This window comes from Sciurus vulgaris (assembly GCF_902686455.1).
Source record: "Sciurus vulgaris genome assembly, chromosome: 12".
Classification (NCBI taxonomy): Eukaryota; Metazoa; Chordata; class Mammalia; order Rodentia; family Sciuridae; genus Sciurus; species Sciurus vulgaris.
In genome coordinates, this window is record NC_136473.1 from 106,624,756 (window position 1) to 106,643,426 (window position 18,671).

Sequence of the window (18,671 nt, forward strand, 5' to 3'; positions counted from 1 at the left end):
GGGGAGGGGCGGCGAGGAGAGCTGTGTGGACTCAAAACACTGGGCCTGCCCTGAGGAGGAGGAGGAGGAGCGTGGCCGCTTGGATTCAGAGTGACTGTACCGGAGCTGCAGGCGGTTGCCGGAGGGGGAGCTGCACGGTGAGCTGTTTGGACTTAGAGCAACCGCTTCTGAACACCGGGGCCTGCCCTGAGGACGAGGAGGAGGAGGAGGAGCAGCCCGGCTGCTTGGATTCAGAGTGACTGCACCAGATCTACAGGCCATTGCCAGAGGAGGAGCGGCGCGGCGGACTCAGACCACGTCTGAACCCCGGGGCCTGCCCTGAGGACGAGGAGGAGGAGGAGCGCGGCCGCTTGGATTCGGAGTGGCTATACCAGAGCTACAGGCAGTTGCCAGAGGAGGAGCTGCGTGGCGAGCTGTTTGAACTCAGACCGCCTCTGAACACCGGGGCCTGCCCGGAGGAGGAGGAGGAGGAGGAGGAGCGCGGCGGGTCATTTGGACTCACAGTGACTGCATTAGAGCTCCAGGAGGCTGCTCAGAGGAGGAGGCGACTGGTGAGTTGTTTGGACTTAAAGCGACCGCTCCTGAACACAGGGGGGCTGCCTGGAGGAGGAGTGCGGTGGGTCGCTTGGTCTCGAGTGGCCACACCAGAGCTCCGGGCGGCTGCCCAGAGGAGGTGTGCAGTAGGTAACGTGGATTCAGAGCCACTCAGAGCGACCGCTCCTGAACACCCGGGGGGTTACCTGGAGGAGGAGGAGGAACGGGGAGGGTCACTTCGACTCGGAGTGATTGATGGCCCAGGGCTACGGGTGGTTGGTGGTAGGAGGAGGCACGAAGTGAGTTGCTTGGACTCCTAGTGACCGCGCCGGAATACTGGGCGGCTGTCTGGAGGAAGAGGCAAGTGGCGAGTCTCTGGGACTCAGAGCGATTGTACAGGGTCCCAGTGGCTGCTCAGAGGAGGGGCCACATAGCCAGGCGATTAGGTGCAGAGCAGGGTCCCAGGATCTAGGAGGCTTCTTGGTGGAAGAGCCGCACAGAAACAGGCTTAGGGGCGCAGCGAAGGTTCCAGGACTGCGGGAAGATTCTCTGAGAAGGGGCAGCCTAAGGAGATTCATCTGCGAAGGGTGAGGCTCCCAGGCACAGGAGGTGGGCCGGGCCCCTGGGAACTTTGCAGAGAAAGGCAGCCCAGCCCAGGCAGTAGCTGTAAATTTAGGCAAACCTCTAGGAGGGAACTGACCAGCGAGACCTCCCCACTGGGTGAGTCTTCCCTGCCAGGTGAGGTTTCCCCACAAGGACGGAAAAACCAGAGACTCAGGCCCAAACAGGCCTTGCCTCAGCCCGCAGCCTAGTTCCCCTTTGGATGACCATTGGTCTACAAGCGGAGGCACCTCTGCCCACTAACAGGGAATATACCCCACCTGAAGGCCACCACTCCTAGAGAGGCAGCTTCCTTGTGGAGCAACGCATTATCACCTTCCTCCAAGACGTCAGCCTACTGAAGGCTAAGAGGGGATATACATAGAAATCTTCAAGGACATTGTAAGTCAATAGAGGAAAACTGCAATATCTCAGCGGTCCACTGATATCTGAACAATACGAGAAAACAAGGAAAGAAAATGCTGCAAACAAATCTAGATGTTACACCAATAAAACCCAATGACAGCATGGCAGAAGAAATGACAGAAAAGGAGTTCAGAATGTACATAATTAAAATGATCAGAGAAGCAAACGATGAGATGAAAGAGCAAATGCACACACTGAATGATGAGAAGAAAGAGCAAATGCAGGCATTGAATGATCGCACCAACTGACAATTAAAAGAGCAAATACAGGAAGCAAAAGATCATTTCAATAAAGAGTTAGAGATATTGAAAAAAAAAAAAAAACAGAAATCCTTGACATGAAGGAAACAATAAACCAAATTAAGAACTCCATAGAAAGCATATCCAGTAGGATAGAACACCTGGAAGACAGAACCTCAGACATTGAAGACAAAATATTTAACCTTGAAAACAAAGTTGAACAAACAGAGAAGATGGTAAGAAATCATGAACAGAATCTACAAGAACTATGGGATATCATGAAAAGGCCAAATTTAAGAATTATTGGGATTGAGGAAGGGCTAGAGAAACAAACCAAAGGAACGAACAATCTGTTCAATGAAATAATATCAGAAAATTTCCCAAATCTGAACAATGAAATGGAAAATCAAGTTCAAGAGGCTTATAGGACTCCAAATACACAAAATTACAACAGACCCACACCAAGGCACATTATAATGAAAATACCTAACATTCAAAACAAAGACAGAATTTTAAAGGCTGTGAGAGAAAAGAACCAAATTGCATTCAGGGGGAAACCAACACGGATATTAGCAGATTTTTCAATCCAGACCCTAAAAGCTAGAAGGGCCTGGAACAACATTTTTCAAGCCCTGAAAGAAAATGGATGCCAACCAAGAATCTTATACCCGGCAAAACTTACCTTCATATTTGACGATGAAATAAAATCCTTCCATGATAAACAAAAGCTAAAAGAATTTACAAAAGGAAAGCCAGCATTACAGAACATTCTCAGCAAAATATTCCATGAGGAAGAGATGAAAAACAAAGAAGCAAATCAGCAAAGGGAGGAATTATCCTAAAGGGATTGTCAAATAAAGGAGGAACCAAGTTGTGTCAAACAAATAAATAAATAAAATTTTAAAAAATGAACCAAATGACCGGGAAACCAAATCATATCTCAATAATAATCCTGAATGTTAATGGCCTGAATTCATCAATCAAAAGACATTGACTGGCAGATTGGATTAAAAATAATGATCCAACAATATGTTGCCTACAAGAGACTCACCTCATAGAAAAAGATACCCATAGACTAAAGGTGAAAGGATGGGGAAAAACATACCATGCACATGGACTCAGCAAAAAAGCTGGAGTATCCATCCTCATTTCAGATAATGTGGACTTCAAGTCAAAACTAGTCAGAAGGGATAAAGAAGGACATTTCATACTGCTTAAGGGAAGCATAAATCAGCAAGATATAACAATCATAAACATCTATGTCCCGAACAGTGGCTCATCCATGTAGGTCAAACAAATCCTTCTCAATTTCAGAAACCAAATAGACCATAACACAATAATACTAGGTGATTTTAACACGCCTCTCTCGCCACTGGACAGATCTTCCAGACAAAAATTGAACAAAGGAACCATAGGTCTCAATAACACAATCAATAATTTATACTTAACGGACATTTATAGAATATACCATCCAACCAAGAGCGAATACACTTTCTTCTCAGCAGCACATGGATCCTTCTCTAAAATAGACCATATAGTATGCCACAAAGCTAATATTAGCAAATACAAGAAGATAGAGACACTACCATGTATTCTATCAGATCATAATGGATTGAAGTTAGAAATAAATGAAAGAGTAAAACAGAAACTATCCAACGTCTGGAGATTAAACAATATGCTATTATATGATGAATGGATAACAGAGGATATTAGGAATGAAATTAAAAAATTCTTACAGGTAAATGAGAACAAAGAAACATCATATCAAAATCTCTGGGACACTATGAAAGCAGTACGTAGAGGGAAATTTATTTCATGGAGCGCATTTAATAAAAGAAGTAAAACTCAACAAATAAACAACCTAACACTACAGCACAATGCCCTAGAAAAAGAAGAGCAGACCAGCACCAAAAGTAGTAGAAGACAGGAAATAGTTAAACTCAGACCTGAAATCAATGAAACTGAAACAAAAGAAACAATACAAAAAATTGACAAAATAAATAGTTGGTTCTTAAAAAATAAACAAAATTGATAAACCTTTAGCCACACTAACAAAGAGAAGACGAGAGAAAACCCAAATCACTAAAATTCGGAATGAACAAGGAAATATCACAACAGACAGGATGGAAATACAAAACATAATTAGAAGCTATTTTGAAAATCTATACTCCAACAAAATAGAAAATTTCGAAGACATCAACAGGTTTCTAGAGACATATGAATTGCCTAAACTGAACGAGGAGGACATAAACAATTTAAATAGACCAATTTCAAGTACTGAAATAGAAGAAGTCATCAAAAGCCTACCAACAAAGAAAAGTCCAGGACCAGATGGGTTCTCAGCCGAATTCTACAAAATCTTTAAAGAAGAGCTCATTCCAATACTTCTCAAAGTATTCCATGAAATAGAAGAGGAGGGTACTCTCCCAAACTCATTCTATGAAACCAATATTACCCTGATACCCAAGCCAGACAGAGACAAATCGAGGAAAGAAAATTTCAGACCGATATCATTAATGAACATTGACACAAAAATTCTCAATAAAATTTTAGCAAATCGCATACAAAAGTATATTAAAAAGATAGTGCACCACGATCAAGTGGGTTTTATCCCAGGGATGCAAGGTTGGTTCAACATCCGGAAATCAATAAATGTAATTCACCATATCAATAGACTTAAAGTCAAGAATCACATGATTATTTCAATAGATGCAGAAAAAGCATTTGATAAAATACAGCACCCCTTCATGCTCAAAACACTAGAAAAAATAGGGATAATGGGAACATTCCTTAACATTGTAAAGGCCATCTATGCTAAGCACATGGCTAATATCATTCTAAACGGTGAAAAACTGAAAGCATTCCCCCTAAAAACTGGAACAAGACAAGGATGCCCTCTTTCACCACTCCTATTCAATATCGTTCTTGAGACTCTAGCCAGAGCAATTAGACAGACCAAGGAAATTAAAGGAATACGAATAGGAAAAGAAGAACTCAAACTATCCCTATTTGCGGATGATATGATTATATACTTAGAGGAACCAGGAAATTCCACCAGAAAACTGTTAGAACTCATAAGTGAATTCAGTAAAGTGGCAGGTTACAAGATCAATGCTCATAAATCCAATGCATTTTTATACATAAGTGAGGAATCCTCAGAAAGAGAAATTATGAAAACTACCCCATTCACCATAGCATCGAAAAAAATAAAATACTTGGGAATCAATCTCACAAAAGAGGTGAAAGACCTCTACAATGAGAACTACAGAACACTAAAGAAAGATATTAAAGAACACCTTAGAAGATGGAAAGATCTCCCATGTTCTTGGATAGGCCGAATTAATATTGTCAAAATGGCCATACTACCAAAAGTGCTATACAGATTCAATGCAATCCCAATTAAAATCCCAATGACGTACCTTACAGAAATAGAGCAAGCAATCATGAAATTCATCTGGAAGAATAAGAAACCCAGAATAGCTAAAGCAATCCTTCGCAGGAAAAATGAAGCAGGGGGTATCGTAATACCCGAACTTCAACTTTATTACAAAGCAATAGTAACAAAGACGGCATGGTACTGGTACCAAAATAGACAGGTAGATCAATGGTACAGAATAGAGGACACGGACACAAACCCAAATAAATACAACTTTCTAATACTAGACAAAGGCGCCAAAAAAATGCAATGGAGAAAAGATAGCCTCTTCAACAAATGGTGCTGGGAGAATTGGAAATCCATATGCAGCAGAATGAAACTAAACCCATATCTCTCACCCTGCACAAAACTCAACTCAAAATGGATTAAGGACCTTGGAATCAGACCAGAGACTCTGCAGATTATAGAAGAAAAAGTAGGTCCCGATCTTCAACATGTCGGCCTAGGACCAGACTTCCTCAACAGGACTCCCATAGCACAAGAAATAAAAGCAAGAATCAATAACTGGGATAGATTCAAACTAAAAAGCTTTCTCTCAGCAAAGGAAACCATCAGTAATGTGAAGAAAGAGCCTACAGAGTGGGAGAATATCTTTGCCAATCATACTTCAGATAGAGCACTAATCTCCAGAATCTATAAAGAACTCAAAAAACTCTACACCAAGAATACAAATAATCCAATCGACAAATGGGCTAAGGAAATGAACAGACACTTCACAGAAGAAGATGTACAAGCAATCAATAAACATATGAAAAAATGTTCAACATCTCTAGTAATAAGAGAAATGCAAATCAAAACCACCCTAAGATTCCATCTCACCCCAATTAGAATGGCGATTATCAAAAATACAAGCAACAGGTGTTGGCGAGGATGTGGGGAGAAAGGTACACTCATACATTGCTGGTGGGGCTGCAAATTAGTGCAGCCACTCTGGAAAGCAGTGTGGAGATTCCTTAGAAAACTTGGAATGGACCCTCCATTTGACCCAGCTATCCCACTCCTTGGCCTATCCCCAAAGGACTTAAAATCAGCATACTACAGAGATACAGCCACATCAATGTTCATAGCTGCTCAATTCACAATAGCCAGACTATGGAACCAACCTAGATGCCCTTCATTTGATGAGTGGATAAAGAAACTGTGGTATATATACACAATGGAATATTACTCAGCCATAAAGAATGACAAAATTATGGCATTTGCAGGCAAATGGATGAAATTGGAGAATATCATGCTAAGTGAGATAAGCCAATCTCAAAAAGCCAAGGGACCAATGATATCGCTAATAAGTGGAGGATGACACATAAAGGGGGGAGGGAAGGGTCAATGTTAGGGTTAGAGTTAGGGTTAGGGAGGGGGGCAAGTATGGAGGAAGAAAGTACTGTATAGAGGGTAAAGAGGGGTGGGAGGGGTGGGGGGAAGGGAAAAATAACAGAATGAATCAAACAACATTACTGTATGTGGATTTATGATTACACAGATGGTATGCCTTTGCGCCATGTACAAACAGAGAGGCAACATGTATCCCATTTGTTTACAATAAAATTTTAAAAAATAAAAAAATTAAAAAATTTAAAAAAAAAGAAAAGTCCGAGACCAGATGGGTTCTCAGCCAAGTTCTACAAAACCTTTAAAGAAGAGCTCATTCCAATACTTCTCAAAGTATTCCATAAAATAGAAGAGGAGGGAACCCTCCCAAACTCATTCTATGAAGCCAATATCACACTGATACCTAAACCAGACAGAGACTCATCAAGGAAAGAAAATTTCCGACAAATATCCTTAATGAACATCGACGTAAAAATTCTCAACAAAATTTTAGCAAATCGCATACAAAAACATATTAAAAAGATAGTGCACCATGATCAAGTGGGTTTCATCCCAGGGATGCAAGATTGGTTCAACATCCGGAAATCAATAAATGTAATTCACCATATCAATAGACTTAAAGTCAAGAATCACATGATTATTTCAATAGATGCAGAAAAAGCACTTGATAAAATACAGCATCCCTTCATGCTCAAAACACTAGAAAAAACAGGGATAGTGGGAACATTCCTTAACATTGTAAAGGCCATCTACGCTAAGCCCATGGCCAATATCATTCTAAATGGTGAAAAACTGAAAGCATTCCCGCTAAAAACTGGAACAAGGCAGGGATGCCCTCTTTCACCACTTCTATTCAACATCGTTCTTGAGACTCTAGCCAGAGCAATTAGACAAACCAAAGAAATTAAAGGGATACGAATTGGAAAAGAAGAACTCAAACTATCCCTGTTCGCTGATGACATGATTATATATTTAGAGGAACCTGGAAATTCCACCAGAAAACTCTTAGAACTCATAAGTGAATTCAGTAAAGTAGCAGGTTATAAGATCAATGCTCATAAATCCAACGCATTTTTATACATAAGTGATGAATCTTCAGAAAGAGAAATTAGGAAAACTACCCCATTCACAACAGCCTCGAAAAAAATAAAATACTTGGGAATCAATCTCACAAAAGAGGTGAAAGACCTCTACAATGAGAACTATACAACACTAAAGAAAGAAATTAAAGAACACCTTAGAAGATGGAAAGATCTTCCATGTTCTTGGATAGGCCGAATTAATATTGTCAAAATGGCCATACTACCAAAAGTGCTATACAGATTCAATGCAATTCCAATTAAAATCCCAATGATGTACCTTACAGAAATAGAGCAAGCAATTATGAAATTCATCTGGAAGAATAAGAAACCCAGAATAGCTAAAGCAATCCTTAGCAGGAAGAGTGAAACAGGGGGTATTGCAATACCAGATCTTCAACTCTACTACAAAGCAATAGTAACAAAAACGGCATGGTATTGGTACCAAAATAGAAAGGTAGATCAATGGTACAGAATAGAGGACACGGACACAAACCCAAATAAATACAATTTTCTCATACTATACAAAGGTGCCAAAAATATGCAATGGAGAAAAGATAGCCTCTTCAACAAATGGTGCTGGGAGAACTGGAAATCCATATGCAATGAAACTAAACCCATATCTCTCACCATGCACGAAACTAAACTCATAATGGATTAAGGACCTCGGAATCAGACCAGAGACCCTGCAGATAATAGAAGAAAAAGTAGGTCCAGATCTTCAACATGTCGGCTTAGGACCAGACTTCCTTAACAGGACTCCCATAGCACAAGAAATAAAAGCAAGAATCAACAACTGGGATAGATTCAAACTAAAAAGCTTTCTCTCAGCAAAGGAAACTATCAGCAATGCGAAGAAAGAGCCTACAGAGTGGGAGAATATCTTGCCAATCATACTTCAGATAGAGCACTAATCTCCAGAATCTATAAAGAACTCAAAAAACTCTACTCCAAGAATTCAAATAATCCAGTCGACAAATGGGCTAAGGAAATGAACAGACACTTCATAGAAGAAGATCTACAAGCAATCAACAAACATATGGAAAAATGTTCAACATCTCTAGTAATAAGAGAAATGCAAATCAAAACCACCCTAAGATTCCATCTCACCCCAATTAGAATGGCGATTATCAAGAATACGAGCAACAACAGGTGTTGGCGAAGATGTGGGGAGAAAGGTACACTCATACATTGCTGGTGGGGCTGCAAATTAGTGCAGCCACTCTGGAAAGCAGTGTGGAGATTCCTTAGAAAACTTGGAATGGAACCACCATTTGACCCAGCTATCCCACTCCTTGGCCTATATCCAAAGGACTTAAAATCAGCATACTACAGAGATACAGCCACATCAATGTTCATAGCTGCTCAATTCACAATAGCCACACTGTGGAACCAACCTAGATGCCCTTCAATTGATGAGTGGATAAAGAAACTGTGGTATATATACACAATGGAATATTACTCAGCCATAAAGAATGATAAAATTATGGCATTTGCAGGCAAATGGATGAAACTGGAGAATATCATGCCATGTGAGATAAGCCAATCTCAAAAAGCCAAAGGACAAATGATATCGCTAATAAGTGGATGATGACACATAATGGGGGGAGGGAAGGGTTAGTGTTAGGGTTAGAGTTAGGGTTAGGGAGGGGGGCAAGTATGGAGGAAGGAAGCACTGTATAGAGGGAAAAGAGGGGTGGGGGGAAGGGAGAAAATAACAGAATGAATCAAACAACATTACTCTATGTAAATTTATGGTTACACAAATGGTATGCCTTTACGCCATGTACAAACAGAGAAACAACATGTATTCCATTTGTTTACAATAAAATAAAAAAAATTTTAAAAATAAAAAAAAATAAAACTCAAACTGTTATTTTCTCTTCTTTATACAATTCCGTCGTTTTTCATATTCACATTGTACAACCATCACCAGTAGTCATTTGAAAGCAAACCCTATACCCACCAGCTATCACTTCACTCCCCATTCTCCACTTCCCCAAGTTCCTGGCAACCTCTTATCTGTTGTCCATCTCTTTCAGTTGCTTTCTGCTTTTATAGCTTTCTAGCCATTCCCTGACTATTCAAGAGATCATGCCTACGCAGCTCACCCAAGTGACACAGACCTGGAACTCCAGCTGCTGGGGAGGCTGAAGGAGAACAGCAAGTTCAAGGCCAGTTCAGCAACTTAGTTCAAAATCAAAATTAAGAAGGCCTGGAGATGTAGCTCAGTTGTAAAGTGCCCATGGGTTCAATCCCCTGTAGCAAAAAGAAAAAGAGAGACAGAGAGACTATGCCTAGAGTAACTAATTACAATCTCAGCACTTTTCCATAAGTAAGGTACAGAGTCAAGAACTCAATTTCCTAGAATCAGGCTCTAAGGTGTCAAATTCCACTCTAACAGGCCCAATCTTTAGAATTAACTAGAGTCTATCCTTGCAGATTTCTTTACCACCACCATCTTACCATCCAGGAAAAGAGAATGGTTACTACTGAAAGTTCATAATGAAGGTAATTAAAGAGGAATCTAAGCCAAGCTGATCAGTGTTGACTCCAAGACAGACTGAGAATGCCTGGTTTTTGAATTGTGGCTTCTAAACTGATCAATTTTTTTACTTAATCTCTCCGTATCTTCATTTTTCAGATATAAAAATGAGAGCATAAATGTATCTATTGTAGGATTACTGTAAACGAGTTAACCGTAAGTAATATGCTCACAAGAGTAGATTAAGTACTCAGTAAATGCTACTAATTATTGATATACATACTGTATGCCTACGGAAAGATGCTCATGTGTGGTCAAAATATGATGACTACAAAAAAATGACAACTGACCATAGGCCAAATCATATGAAATTGCCAACACATGGCATTTTTTGAGCTACAAAAATGGCAACTTCTTGGGTTCAACCTAAAGTATATTAGACATACCTGAAACAAAAGTACATGGAAAGTTTAAAAGGGGGGGGGGAAGGGGGGAAGAGGAGGAGGAGGAAGAAGAATAAGAAGACGACGACGACAATGACGATGACGACAATGACGATGACGACAGAAAGGGAAAAAAGCATATAAACAGTCATCAGGAAAACTAAACAAAAAGAAAGATGAAATCAGAATGTGATTCAGGCCAAAAGCATTAAAACGGACAAACAAGGCCTTTTTATATTGATAAGCAGTACAAGTCACACTGAAGATCTCTTAGTCAAAAGCCTTATATGCCAAACAGCATAAAATCAAATATATAAAGTTTAAACTGTGCAAAATACAAGGACAGGTTGACAGATACACAATTTAAGTAGAAGACAACTGTTGACAGATCAAGCACATAAGAAATGAGGATATAGAATGTGGAGTTTAAATTTTTATGGTTAACAGATACATACATAACTATTGAACTACCATTTAAGTCAAACATAAAGGTTCATCTTCAAAATAAATCATACCATGGTACATAAAAAAAAAATTTTTTTTAATTTTTGAGTAGAGGGGACATGCGTGTTTATTTATTGTTCAATATTCCCCAAACTTGACTGCAACTTAAGATCTGTTTCATGTACTATTCCCTGCACCCCCTGTACCCAGGAGTTCCTAACACACAGTGAACACTAAAGGCATGTTTTGAATGAAAGTGGAAAGCATTGGATACTTGAGGCAATAAAGACAACAAAGCCACAATTACAAACTGTTTAAAATTGTAAAGATGAGAATACTACATATGAAATATTATTGGTTTTGTCCCAAATCATCATCATAGTATAGAACAAACAGACACTACAACCTGAAATGTACACAGAAAACTATTAAAACAAATAAGAGGTTTCAGAAAAACAACAAATCTTTTAGGACTTATTAAGTACACAAAATACTAATAGTTATTATTATTACAAATATTTATTTCTTTTCAAACAGTTCATAGTTTGAAACTGAACATAGTTCAGTGCTTTATGATAAAATATATACATTTAGTCAGCCTTCCTTACACCAAATGCAATCATCTATAGCCACAGGGCAAGGATGATTTTCCATTCTTCTATGGAAACATCACTGGCCAAATGAAAAACACCAGGTCTCTCCTCTGCATCCATGCCCATCAGGAAAAATCCCTACCCTCACCACGACTAAGGACAGGTGTGTGCCCAGCCAAAGACTTTCTAGCCAACAAGGCAATAAGAAAATGATTGGAACACTCTCCCCAGGGACTCTGAGTATCTAGAAAGAAATCTCAACCAGTTACACAATTGATCTCAGCCTAAACACAGTATATTATCTAGAAATTTCATACTTCTTTAAGCTACTTTTGGGATGCACACCCCCAACATAAAGTGACAATCACATTATAACCATCTCATTTCTAAACATTTTCTGAAATATATTTCCTATGAAGAGAGAAGATAATCAGTATTGTTATTGTTAAGCAAAAGTGCAAGACACAAAACATACTACACCTCAATAGTTTTCTTTTCATCCAGGTTTATCTCATGATCCATCAAAAAGGGATGAGAGGAACCCATTATAATAAAATACCAATAAAATAGGTATCTAAGAAAAAACTAATGATATACACAGAACTTATAAAGAATACTAGTAAATCTTACTGAAGTACATAAATACTCCAACAAATCAAAGACACACACATAGGGCCAGAATAGCAGAACTCAGGAAAAAACAATTATATAAACTCTACATTGCAAAGATGCCCAGTTCTCCACAAGAGGATATACAGGTTCAAACTAATTAATTTTTAAACAAAAGTTCTTGTGAAACTTGACAAAATAATTTAAGCTTAAATATTGTGGTTAACCACCTGAACTCGAAAGTCAGATTGCCTGAGTTCGAATCCTCAGCTTAATGATCTTAGACAAAGTACTGAATTCATCTACACTCTTAATTTCTGCATCTATAAAACACTGCTATGACATCAACATCACTGGGTTGTCACAAGAACTGAATATGTTATAACATGTAAAAACCTAAATCAGTAAATATCAAGTAGGACCAAGATCTAGAAGACAATGTAGGGAGGGATCAAAAAAATTCAGCAGGGGAACTATATTACTGAGAGTAAAAGATTCTTTGAAAGTGTACACTCCTGGTATAAGAAGTTGCAGGCAAATCAAAGAAACAGAATAGAGCCCACAACAAAGTAATAAATTGGAAAAAAATAAAGATATATTCCAAAGCACTACTGAAAAGGCAATGTTGTGGTTTGAATGGAGGTGTTCCCTCCAAAACTCACATTGAAACTTAATGTCATGTAACAGTATTCAAGAGGTGTGGCCTCTGGGAGGTGATTAAGTCATGGAAGCAGAGCCCTCATGAATGGGACTAGCAAGGTAGAAGTGAGCATTCTCCTTCCATCCCTTCCACCATGTGAGAACACAACGTTCCCACCCTCCAGAACAGGGAGAAAAAGAAATTCATGTTGTCTATAAATTACCCAGACTCAGGTTGTTTTTTATAAGGACACTAAGGACTAAGAAAAGTCTATTCAAAACACTGGTAGAGGTGGGCATGCACAAAGGCCTGCGTTCTACCCCCAGCACTGCAAAAAGCATTAGTAGACGGTATTATTTTAAAAAATCAATTGTACCAAACAAATGGGTATCAGGGAAATTTTTTAAAGTTAATCCTTACCTGCACCCATACCCCAAACAAATTTCAAAAGGATTTGGAGTCTTTTTTAAAATATCAGCACGCAGAAGAACTAAGTAGAAAAGGAAGAAATCACCAAGAAAAAGATTGACAAATTCAACTTCCAGGAACATTTAAGACTGCATATCAATAACATGAGCATAATTTATAGGCAAAAGTCTGAAACACAAGATGTGACAAAATGGTATCCTAAATTTATACTAAGCTGTTAGAAATAAAAAGAATCAAGATTAGTAGCCCAAAAGAAAATGAAATAAAAGACACATAACCAATAAAACAGTCTTCTAACCTCCATTCTATCCCTCCCCCAAACATTTCACAGCTCCAATCCCTAGCCTCAGGGTGGGGGCAGACACAAGTCTCTGGCTCAGCTCTAAGCAGGTTTACCTAATACTTTAACATTTTGTTCAAAGAGGGATGTATCTTAAGCCAATCAGCATAGCATTTTCCTGACAAAGGTTCAGCAAAGAATGCTACAGGTAACCTGTATCATCACACTAAACCCACAAGAGAGGGTACAGGGAGAGGAAAAAGAAGCCAGTCTCCACCCTCCCCCTAGGCAATATGACCCATGAGGTCCCATCACATAAGAGATCTCAAGCACCAGCGGAAGGATAAAGAATGATTCTAAAATGTGAAAAATTCTTCATTAGATACTGAAGAACTGGAAGAGACGTGCTTTGTGGTTAATGAGATAATTATAGTTTACTCTGGATCAAAAATAACAGTGTGCTGGAAAATAACACTTAAAATTTATTTCAGAAAGCCAGTCCCTAAGACTTAAAATAGGCTACACAAATAAAGGGGACAAAGCCAAGTTCTATATCTATTGTTTATCTCTATTTATACCTGTATACAAAGTTATAGCAACAATATTTTCACTGTCCAGGGAAAATAAATGTATTAGAAAACTATAATGTCCTGTATGAATCTTACAGAAATCAAATGGAAAAAAACATAAAGCTTCTCTAGGAATGAAGATAATTATTCAGTAAACATACAGCAGTTCACAAACTTGCATGACAGTCTTGTGAGCCTCTAGGTAAGGAAAATGATCATCTTTAGCTGGACACAAAAAATAAGTTCTATCATAAAACTTAACTGGTCATGCAAGAGGAAAGAGGGAATGGTTAACAAGAAATATTCCACTATTAAAAGAACAACCTTCAGCCTTATGGCAGAGTTACCCATATGACACTGTTTTCTACCTTCTCCCATTCCAAAACAGAAATCACACTAATACAGACACAGATGTTTAAGGACTCAAAACTAGTAAAGCAGTTATCCTTCAAGAGAGGATGTGGCAAATTAGGACCGGGTAAAACAAAACCATATGATCAGTCACTCTAGAGTGAAACTACAGCAAAACTGCAAACTTCTCAAGAGGTCAGAGGAAAGTCCAAGGACAAAATAGGTTTCCTCAAAGTAAAACAGAAAATCAGATGAATGAATAAAAAAATGTGGTATATAAACACAATGAAGTATTACTCAGCCTTAAAGAAGAATGAAATTATAGTGTTTGCTAGTAAATGGATGGAGCTAGAGAATATCATGCTAAGTGAAATAAGCCAATGCCAAAAAAAACCAAAGGCTGAATGTTTTCTCTGCTATGCAGTCACTAAATCACAATGTGGGTGGCGGGCACTAGGGAAGAATGGAGGTACTTTGGATTAGGCAAAGGCGAGTGAAGGGAGGGGAGGGGTATGGAGGAAGGATAGTAGAATGAATGAGACATTGATATCCTATGTGCATATATGACTACACGACCAGTGTGATCCTATATCATGTACAATCAGAAGAATGAGAAGTTACACTTCATTTATGTATGATGCATCAGAATCTATTCTATTGTCATGTATAACTAATTAGAACAAATTTTTAAAAATAGAAAATCAGAGGTAATTGAATATGATAAAAGACATGTCTTTCTTTAAAATGTTTACATGAAATTAGTGGTACAATCTTATGAACATACTAGAAACCACCCAATTGTACATTTTTTATACAATTTTTTAAAAACTTTTTCATACATAAATGTGTCTCATTCTACCATTCTTCCCATAACCACTTCCCTTCACTCCCCTCTGCATAATCCAAAGTTCCTTCATTCATCCCTACCCACACCCCACTATGGATCAACATCCACTTATCAGAAAACATTCCACCTCTGGTCTTTTGGGATTGGCTTATTTCACTTACCATGATATTCTCTAGTTCCATCCAATTGTACATTTTTAAATGGTAAATTTTATAGTATGCAAATTTTATCTAAAAAATATTGTTACTGGAGCTGGGTTGTGGCTCAGTGGTAGTGCGGTTGCCTGGCATGTGTGATGCCCTGGGTTCAGTCCTCAGCACCACAATACAGATGAATGAATGGAATAAAAGGTTCATCAACAACTAAAAAAATATTTTTAAAAAAATTAGTGTTACTAAACATATGCAAAATCTTACCAAAAAAAGAAGAAATTTTGCTCACCAGAACTTGTGCAGTTAGCAAGAATACACTATTAAGACTAAGTTTCTGTGTATAGTAAAATTTGTTTTCTCAAAAAGGGGGAGGGACCAATACAGCACATATTTTGTCTCTGTATAAGCCAAAAGTTTAATATCTAAATGGACATGCAAACCCTAACCCTTTGCAATATTCCTCATAAATACATCTCTATATCTGAGAGCTGAGAACTTACTATATTTCTGGTTTAGAGTGATGTGTTTGTTTTTTATAATAGTCACTGGTGCTCAGTAAATTCTAATAGCTGGATCCTCTAATTAGAGAAAACTGCTCATGCTTTTGCAGACCTCAAGCTGGGAGCCGAGCTACCTGATCCCACTGACAATGTTCGTACGAGCAGACAATAAAAGAGAAACACCTGTTTCTGGCAAGATGGCACACATCTGTAATCCCAGCTACTTGGGAGGCTTAAGCAGGAGGATCACAAGTTCCAGGCCAGCCTGGGCAATTTAGTGAAACCCTCATCAACTTAGAAACACCCTGTCTCAAAATAATATAAAGTGGCTGGGGATGAAGCTGAGTAGTAGCGCGCCCCTAGGTTCAAACCCCAGGACTTGGGGGGCCGGTAAGAATCACCTGCCACTTCTGATTAGAGACTTCATGCTACACCGGCAACACTTCAAAAAAGCAAATGACTGACACTTACGTAGGAACTATTCTAATTCCTTGGAACAACTCCCTACAAGCAAAATTCTTCTTTCTTGGACAGAAATCATCTAGAACCAAAATAGCACCTCTTGCAGGGCCATGGTGGTGCAAGACTGTAATCCCAGCAGCTTGGGAGGCTGAGACAGAAGAATTGCGAGTTCAAAGCTAGCTCAGCAAAAATTGAGGTGCTAAGCAACTCAGTGAGATCCTGTCTCTAAATAAAATACACAAGAGGGCTGGGAATGTGGTTCTGTGGTTGAGCGCCCCTGAGTTCAATCCCTGATACCAAAAAAAAAAAAAAAAAAAAAAAGTATCTCTTTATCCTAAGTAAACAGACATTGCTTTTATCTGTTCTACAAAAATAAATCAGAGAAACACTAAAAGAATACTCTAATCATCATTAATTTTTATTTCACATGAAAATATTATAAATAAATAAATATCACCAGGTGGGGTGGCGCACACTTGTAATCCCAGCAACTCAGGAAGCTGAGGCAGGAGGATTACAAATTTGAGGTCAGAATCAACAACTAAGTGAGATCCTGACTGGAATTAAAAAGAGGCCCGGGCTATACCTCAGTGGTAGAGTACCCCAGGTTTCATCCTCAGTACTGAATATTTAAGCTATTATTATAAAGTTTTACTCTTATAGAAAAAGCATAAACTTGATTCAGGTAGCCACTGGTGTCAGGAAAAGCTAGATAATTTGTTCACATTGCCAACCCAAGAAAATACAGTTGAGCTGAATTGCAGACATCATGCCTATAATAATTACCATTTATGGAGCACCTGTGTTACTTATAATATTTCCAAAAACTCTTCAAGGTAGTTATTATCCTCATCTTATAGATATGAAAACAGGAAGAGAAAGGTTAAGTAATTTACCCAATGTCACCTGCTAACAGATAGCTGAGGTTCTGGTATGTGAATTCTCTCTCAAGGAATGCTGTAATGCTGCTTCAGACAAGCAATCCCTCGTCCCAAGTACACACTTGAGAATTTGACAATGGTAAAAGCACAAAGTGAAAAGTCGAAGGTTTTTGTTGTCTTTTTCTCATAAAGGCAAAAAACAAGGTAGAAATCCTCTTCTATTCAGAACATTCAGATTAAAATTTCAGTATTTTATATCAAAATTATCATCTTTAATTTTTTATTGTTACATTATGGAGTAGCATGTGACATTTCAATACATATACACATTGCAAAATAATTACCTTTAAACAAGTTTTATAAACAGAAAATTGCTTTCAAGATAACCAACACAGAAGCCTGAATAGTTAACTGCACGTGCAAACTGTTTTTTAATATTAGCAAATAAATTTCTTCCTACTAGTCAAAGCCCCTTTTAGCACCTTAAATGCTAAAATGTGTCATTTACATGTGTCATTTGTGCAATCTGTGCATAAAATGCTAAATATTATTGACCTTTCATAATAACACTGGGACACAACTTCAGTAACATCTGATGATGTAGCAAATCAGTAAAAGATAAAAGCTTCAAAAAATTCAAAAGATGAGGCCTTTCACAATTTCCTTTTCTTTTTTTTAATATTCTTTTTAGATGTTGATGGACCTTTATTTTATTCATTCATCTATAGGGGCAGTGCTGAGAATCGAACCCAGTGCCTCACACATGCTAGGCAAGTGCTCCAACACTGAGCCACAACCCCAGCCCTCGTAATTTCTTATAAATCTTGTCAAAACATCAAACTTCTGGCCAGGCACAGTGCTCAGGAGGCTGAGACAGGAGAATCTCGAGTTCAAAGCCAGCCTCAGCAACAGCAAGACACTAAGCAACTCAGTGAGGCCCTATCTCTAAATAAAATTTAAAAAACAGGGCTGGGGATGTGGATCAGTGGTCAAGTGCCTCTGAATTCAATCCCCAGTACCCAAACAAACAAACAAAAACAAACCATGAAACTTCTATAAGACAAGAATATATCCCAATTTATTCTACACAGAGAATACACAGAAAACATGTATTCCCTTAAACTAATATTGCTTCCTTGAACTACTCATATCATGAAAACAAAAGACTACAATTTCCAGCCAGACCTTGGTATATATCCATAACCCCAGCTACACAGAAGGCTGAGCAGGAAGATCACAAGTTCAAGGACAACCTGAGCAATTTAGTGAGACCCTATCTCAAAATTTAAAAAATTAATAAAAGGGAGCTAGGGATGTAGCTCAGTGGTATAATTCCCCTGGTC

At 38.5% G+C, this 18,671-nt stretch overlaps 1 protein-coding gene across 6 annotated transcripts in view; it reads right to left on the bottom strand.

The window, feature by feature from the left end:
* RABGAP1L (RAB GTPase activating protein 1 like) overlaps window positions 1-18,671 on the bottom strand; it is a 683,255-nt gene that overhangs the window by 632,012 nt on the left and 32,572 nt on the right. For 2 of the 6 annotated variants that reach the window (XM_079106393.1, XM_079106390.1), the window contains exon 2: window positions 9,770-9,902. The exons of the other annotated variants lie outside the window; for them this stretch is intronic. The gene's annotated coding sequence lies outside the window, so the exon portion shown is untranslated. The remainder of the gene's footprint in view (window positions 1-9,769; window positions 9,903-18,671) is intronic. 6 annotated transcript variants of the gene reach the window in all.